Genomic DNA, 7,376 nt, shown 5'->3' with positions numbered 1-7,376 from the left:
TCATTGAACAAATTCATTTTGTTAATAGCAGGAGGTCTACCTCCAGACTTTTCACAAGGAGAAGCCACACTATTGAAATCCCCACAAACTAGCCATTTAGAGTTGGATCTGAGGCCGAGGTTGAAAAGTTCAGTCCAAAGTTCTTGTCTTCCATTAGAGTATCTTGAGGCATAAACAAAAGTGGCATTAGTTGAATGACCTGACAGTTGTAAAAAGACTTGGAGAAATTGAGGATGATCCTGAAGAACTTGCCAAGTGACTTCTTGCCTGGACAGAAGCCAAATTTTTTTGTTGCAGTTTACAGTAAATTGAAAACCAGGGAACTTATTAATAATTCTATCCTAGTATTTTAGAATCATAGGTTCTAAAATAACAATGCAGCATAATTTATACATCCTATTCAAGTGGATTAATCTTCCAAGGAACTTAGGATTTGCTAGCCCCCTAACATTCTAGCATAACATATTAATCACTTGTCTGCTTTCCCCTCCTTTTAGGTCTGTAGAGGGAATTCAGGGGGTTGTTCTGAGAAACACCAGCTGTGGACTTTACATTGATAGAATTCTTTAATTCCTTTATTAATTTTTTATTTTTTCTGAATTGATGGAGCTACCATTCCTCTTCAAGATCCAAATTCAACTTTTGAACTAAACCATCCTCAAAATCAACAGGAATAGAAGGGGCAAAAATAGTAAGTTTTGTAGGTGCAGGGATGTTAGAAGTGAAGGTAGGGGTGATGTGTTCCACTTCACAGGGCAAAATATGTGCAGTAGCTAAAAGTGAAGGGGAAGAATAGGGGGGCTTGATGGGTTGATGGAATTGAGGAGCTGAACTTGTGGGTTCAGCAAAGGTGGAGGTTGGTGAGTTCAAATGTTGCATGTCACTAGACAAAATCGGATTCGCCAACAGTAAGGGAGGAGAGTTGGGATTGATAGATTGGTTGAGTTCAGGGGGAACAGAAAATGTGTGTTCAGTCGAGGATTCCACTACAAAGGGTAGAGGGGGAGAGGTAAAAGGAGAGATGGGAATGGGATACTGGTAAGGTTCAGATAGAATGGTTGAAAAAGTTTTAAAAATATCTATAGTTGGAATATCCACTATCTCAGATTGGTTAGCCACCTGTACAACAACAAAATGGGCTAAATATGGGGCAGGTGACTCAAGTACTGGCTCAGGCACGAGGTCGGGTTCAGTTGCATCAAAGGGTAAGTCAGGATCAAGAGGTAGTTGAGCCTTCATATTTTGTGAATCAGAAGTAGAGCCCATAAAAGCTTTAGTTTTTAATTTAGGATGCAGTCTAAAGCATTTATTATCAGTATGGCCAAACATTTTGCAGTTATGGCAGTAATATGACTTTTGTTCCATCACAAATTTTTGCCAATAACCATTATTGACTGTCCCTAACCAAATCTCATCCACATCAGGCTGAGTAATATCTCTTTCCACCAGAATTCTAGCAACAGATGGCCTAGTTAGGTTAAATGTAGGAGCATTCAACTTCATGGGTCTGCCAAGAGCAGTACCTATAGTGAAGAGAACTTGGTGATTAAAGAAATGCAATTTCAATCCAAGAAGTTTGAACCATGTAGGTAGAATAGGGGGTTTGTTTAGCAAATGTGTAGCAATTTCAGTCCAAATTTAATATTTGTTTAGCAAAAAGTGTAGCATAGTCTTTTTCCTTAGCAAGGGAAATGATGATATGTCTGCCATCTAGCAACCCACCTTCCAGGAACCAGCTAGCTTCAAATCATCAAAAAATTTCTTTATTACATCCATATTTGGGTGGTTGAACTGAAATTTCCAACCAATGAGAACTTTCTGGCTTCAATCAGTGCAAGTATTCACTATCTGAGAAGAAAGCCGCCAGTTTACCACTTTTTTTCCCCAATGGTTTAACAAAAAAACAATCAAACTTACCAACTGCAGCACCATGGTAAGACTGACGGAAAACCCGATTTTCAGTATCATTTAAAGAATCAAAACCTCTTCCTACTATATCAGCAAAAGTAGCATTAGTCTTTTGGATATCAAAAACAAGAGGGAGAAGTGCAGCCATAGACACTAGATCATCAGTGAAGCCTCCAAACACAGAAGAAGCAAGGAAGCTAGGCAATGGAACAGTAAATAGAAAATTTAAAACTCTTTTAGCCGGGAAAGAAGCTTAACCACCAGGGTAAGGAGTACTTCAAAACAAGTAGCCAGAATGCTTCAAAACAACTAAAAGTGTGTCAAATCAGTAGAGGATCCTTTGGCATGGTGGTTGGGGAGCCGCCATTACAAAGAAAACCCTAGCACAGCAGAGAAGCTAGCCTTCACCACTATTTTTGATTACCACATATATATATATATATATATATATATATATATATATTATCGCTTCATTTAATGAGGCGTGCGTGAGAGAGAGAGGAAAGCTTGGAGAGATAGACCCATGCGCACAATATTATAACTTTTATTTACCCCTGCGTACAGTTGATAGCTTTATCTCTTATATTATCAATGCATTTAATGAGGTGCGTGAGTGAGAGAGGAAGGCGTGGAGAGATAGACTCATGCGCACAGTATTATAACTTTTATTTACCCATGCGTACAACTGTTAGCTATCAGCTTTACGCGTGGGTAAATTAAAGTTATAATATTGTGCGCATGGGTCTATCTCTCCATGCCTTTCTCTCTCACTCACGCACTCCTCATTAAATGCACCGATAATATATATATATATATATATATATAAGCTAAACGTAAATACATAAGAAATGTGTGGCATGCATGTAAAATAAGGAGATTACATGGAAGGAGAATAGGAGAGCTTGGGGAGTTAACGGGTTGGGAGGAAGAGAGTGGGAAGAGTTCTTGTTGGTTTTTTATTTTATTTTATTTTCAGAGATGGGGGAGGATTGGTTGGAGAGGAAGTGGAGAGGTTTAGATCTTGTTTTAGGAGAGGACTTCCAGGTGGTAGGGGGAAGAGTTTAGGTTGGAGCTTGTTATATAGGGGTGAGAGAGGGGGAGAGAGATTATTTTTATTTTTTTATCTTCCAGCCATATATATATATATATGCATTCTTTAACCCTAAATGACCGGTGAATTCCTATGTGGCTTTGCCTTTTTCTTTGCATATACTATGGAGTAAGGGGTTGTTAATATTAGGTATTTTCCGCAGAATACACTTTGATATGTAAAATATTTGACTATCAAAAGCTATATAATTGTTTTATGGATGGGGTGACCATGGCTTTGGCATTGGTCTTTCAGGCCACGGTCGTTATCGTATCATTACTGAGCGAACTCTTTTAGCAATGCCAGAAAATGTAATTGGCTTGTTCCCTGATGTTGGCTTTGCTTATATAGCTGCACAAAGCCCTGGAGGTGGCGCTTTTGGTAGTTACCTTGCAATGACTGGTAAAAGAATTTCATCTCCTGCCGATGCATTGTATGCTGGCCTTGGAACTCATTACGTACCATCTGGAAGCTTGGCATCTCTTAGAGAGGCTTTTTACTCATTCAACTTCACTGGGGACACCTACGCGGATGTGCAAACAATTTTAGCTCAATACAATAAGTAGCCCAATTCTGATGCTCCTCTGTGATTGCTTTTACCCCATATATCATCATCATTTGGCAAAGAGAAAACGGTTTCTAAAACAATTGAAGAACTAGAGAAGCTTGAACTAAATACTAATGGAAGTCTCTGAGTGGGCTCATGATGCTCTTCAAGGACTCGGTAAAGGTGCACATTTTTCTCTGTATTTGACCAAGAAGCATTTCTCTGAAGCTGCATCAGCACATGGAAATGCTGAAAATCATTTATAAAAATTTCACGGTGTAATGAAGGTTGAATATCGTATAGCGATATCGAATAGCATTGAGATCTTCACTTCGTAATGATTTTACTGAAGGTGTAAGAGCTGTATTGGTGGACAAAGATCAGCTACATAACTAATTCAAATAGCTTGAGCTGCCCCAAACACACTCTAGAATCTTAAATGGAGTCCCGCAAGATTAGAAGATGTTGACATAAATGAAGTTGAGTCAGCTTTCGAGCCCTTGCCTGCTGAATTAGAGCTGAATGTATGAATAATCAGCTGATGGAAAATGCCGAAAATATTTCTGCTTAATTAAACGTAGATTTGAAACAGCCAGTCGATTTTCAGTTATCATTATGATGTATTTATACCGTTAACCTAAAGTTCCCTACTGCATTGTGCCACCAATTTTCCTACGTTAAGCAGTGTACATGTTTGTTTTTCAAATATATATATATATATATATATTATCACTGCATTTAATGAGCCGTGCCTGAGTGAGTGAGGAAGGCGTTGAGAGATAAACCCATGCACACAGTATTATAACTTTTATTTACCCGTGTGTACAACTAATAGCTTTATCTCTTATATTATTCCTGCATTTAATGAGGCATGCCCATGCGTACAACGTGAGTGAGAGGGGAAGGCGTGGAGAGATAGACCCATGCGCTCAGTATTATAATTTTTATTTACCCATGCGTACTGTGGGCATGGGTCTATCTCTCCACGCCTTCCCCTCTCACTCACGTTGTACGCATGGGTAAATGAAAGTTATAATACTTTGTGCTTGGGTCTATCTCTCCTCCCCCTCTCACTCACACACGTCTCATTAAATGCAGCGATAATATTGTGCGCATGCGTGTGTTTTTTGTATTATTGAAAAATATTTGTAAAATTAACACACTACACAACAAATTTTTGCGTCATTGCTCGAGAAGAAACGGAAAGTAGTAGTAATTTATTTTATGATTTATAGTATTTTTATTTTAAAAACTTAAGAAAAAGAGTGTTTGCAGTTTAGTTTAAATATTTTCTTATTTAAGTGTGTTTACTTATTTTTTAATTACTTGTTGTATTTTTTTATTCGTGGTGTAAGATCTGAAAACTTCGTACCTTACGATTCAGAGTTAGAAAGAACAATTAGAAAAATTCACAAAGAACTAAAAGAGAAAGACCATATTAGCAAAATGGCTTGCAACTTGAGTAATGTTGGAAATAAAATTGAACATCATCAGATGCCTTTAAGAGATTATGCTAAACCTACAATTAATTTGAGCTTAAACCTGTTATTATCCAAATGCTTCAAAACAATCAATTTTGAGGAACACCAACTGAAGATCCTAATTTACACCTTGCTAGTTTTCTAGAATTGTGTGCAACATTTAAATATGATGGAGTGTCGAATGATATCGTTATACTTAAAATTTTTCCTTTTTCACTAAAATTTAAAGCTAAGATGTCGTTAAACTCGTTAGCATCTGGATCTATTAGAACTTAGGGAGATTTATCACAAAAATTTTTATCTAAATATTTTCCAACTTTAAAAACTGCTAAGCTGAGAATTGATATTACATCTTTTTGTCAGTTTGAAGGGGAATCAATTTATGAAGCTTAAGAAAGATTTAAAGATCTCCTTAGAAATTGTCCACACCAAGCGTTGCTAAATTGGTTAATAATTCAAACTTTTTATAATGGATTTAATGGGTCTCTTAGATCAATAATTTATGATGCTGCTGGAGGATCATGTTGGCACTATTTTTTTGGTGGAGTTGCCCGTTGGATGCTGTCGGCCGTCGGAATAAAAATCCCATCGTTCGCTTCAGAAGCTTGTTTTAATTTACATTTATATATAAGTTTAGAAAAAATATGAGATCAAATCGATCCCCATATTTGTCATAATTTAAATGAAAGAGCACTATACCTCCAACCCTATATCTATCCCAAAAGTTAAACACAAGACTTGAGGATGAGGCTCGATCAAATAAACTAAAAAATATATGATGTTTGTTTGGTCTGCAAAACCATTTTTTTGCTGATAAGTTCTCCTGTTTAATACGAAGAATTTAATAGGGTCTATAATCAGCTGGGTTTAGAAAAGCTTCCTATAAAGGCAAGGCTCTATAGTTAATTATATCATAAAGAACCAAAGTTACCTAAGAAAACTCTCGATAAAAATCAGAAAATATCATATTCGAAGAGGTCAAAAGGATAGGACTTTTCAACAAAATTGGACAAAGAGGTGTGAAAGGAGAATGATTCAAATTTGGAACATTTACTGTAGAATCCAAAAGAGGAAGAACAAGAGCCAAAATGAAAAGAAACGAGGGGAGGCCGTAGATCCAGAGGAGAACCTTGGTAACTTCCCAGTCTATCCTATGATTTGGCTTCAATTTTGAGGAGAAATATTTAAATGTTTCATCATGTCAATTTTATTAATTAGGTCTTATATTTATGTGAAAAAATCACACAAATTGCCTAGAAGATGTGAGGATTGAGGTCGTGACAAAAGATAACCTCAAAATTCTAAGACGAGTTAGGGCTTATATTATATAGCAGGGCCATACAAAAGCCTAAAGATAGGGTGAGGATTTATGTTGCATAAGAAAACAACCTAGAAATCCTATGGATTATTATTTAATTTTAAGTTATGATGGTTTAGCTGATGTAGACAAGTTTTGCTGTTGAAGATGGTCGTGTTACACACAATGCTAGCTCCAAGCTCCTCGTCGTGGAGAGTTTAAATTTTCTAATGTGTCAAGTTATGATGTCAAATCAAATGTCCCTATAGTTTTGGTTCTTTAAATATTATGGGGCGTATTAAAGTTGATCAAAATGACACCAGTTAGGATCTCACGGTTCCCTCGTTTCAGTACCACTATTTTCTATCGGATTCACTTAGTCCAAATGAATTTACGAAACTCAACTTAATGAGTTCCATACTTTCATTTAGACCGTGGGAAGTCTCGTTAGCAATTGCAGGTTACCTCCTTCAAGGGATTTCCGATCATCCGTTAGAGGCATCTTAATCTATTTGCAATTGTTGTTTTGTGATGTTTGTGATTAAATTTTGAGTTGTCTTTTATTTTCAATGTTGTGGCGGTGAATTTTATATTGGTTGATTTTATTTTGGGTTTTGGTTTCACGTCTATCCTAGTAGTTTTTTTTTTATGCAGAGTGACATTGTTGTTTAACATGCAAGTTTATAAACATAAAATTACAGTACAAAAAGTAAAAGAGAAAATGGTATTGTAAACTATAAAAGCATACCTGGTGAGTCTTCTTATTCCACCACCTGAAAGGTTAGTACTTGCAAGGCATGTATATAATATTGCAAAGAATTTAAATTGCATTAGTAGATGAAGGTTTAGCTACCAAACCCCAAGCTATGATTTTATTGAATCTCAAAACATCTTAGTGACTGATTTTAGAACAAAATATGACAAGTTCAATTTATCCTTCAGAATATTCAATAGATTTCAAAATGCTCGAGGAATGACCCCAGATCACTTTCAAGATCACTTGAAATATTCTGAGTTAATTTTGGACTTATTATATTGTTCCATTAATCATCT

At 36.3% G+C, this 7,376-nt stretch overlaps 1 pseudogene; it reads left to right on the top strand.

Annotated features, from left to right (window-relative positions):
* The first annotated feature begins 712 nt into the window (after positions 1-712).
* On the top strand, positions 713-4,224 carry LOC110037730 (annotated as a pseudogene).
* Positions 4,225-7,376: the final 3,152 nt, after the last annotated feature.

The sequence above is a fragment of the Phalaenopsis equestris genome, unplaced genomic scaffold, assembly GCF_001263595.1.
Source record: "Phalaenopsis equestris unplaced genomic scaffold, ASM126359v1 Scaffold224167, whole genome shotgun sequence".
NCBI classification, from domain to species: domain Eukaryota; kingdom Viridiplantae; phylum Streptophyta; class Magnoliopsida; order Asparagales; family Orchidaceae; genus Phalaenopsis; species Phalaenopsis equestris.
Note: the sequence above shows the minus strand (reverse complement) of the source record. Positions and strands in the feature narration are given on the sequence as shown.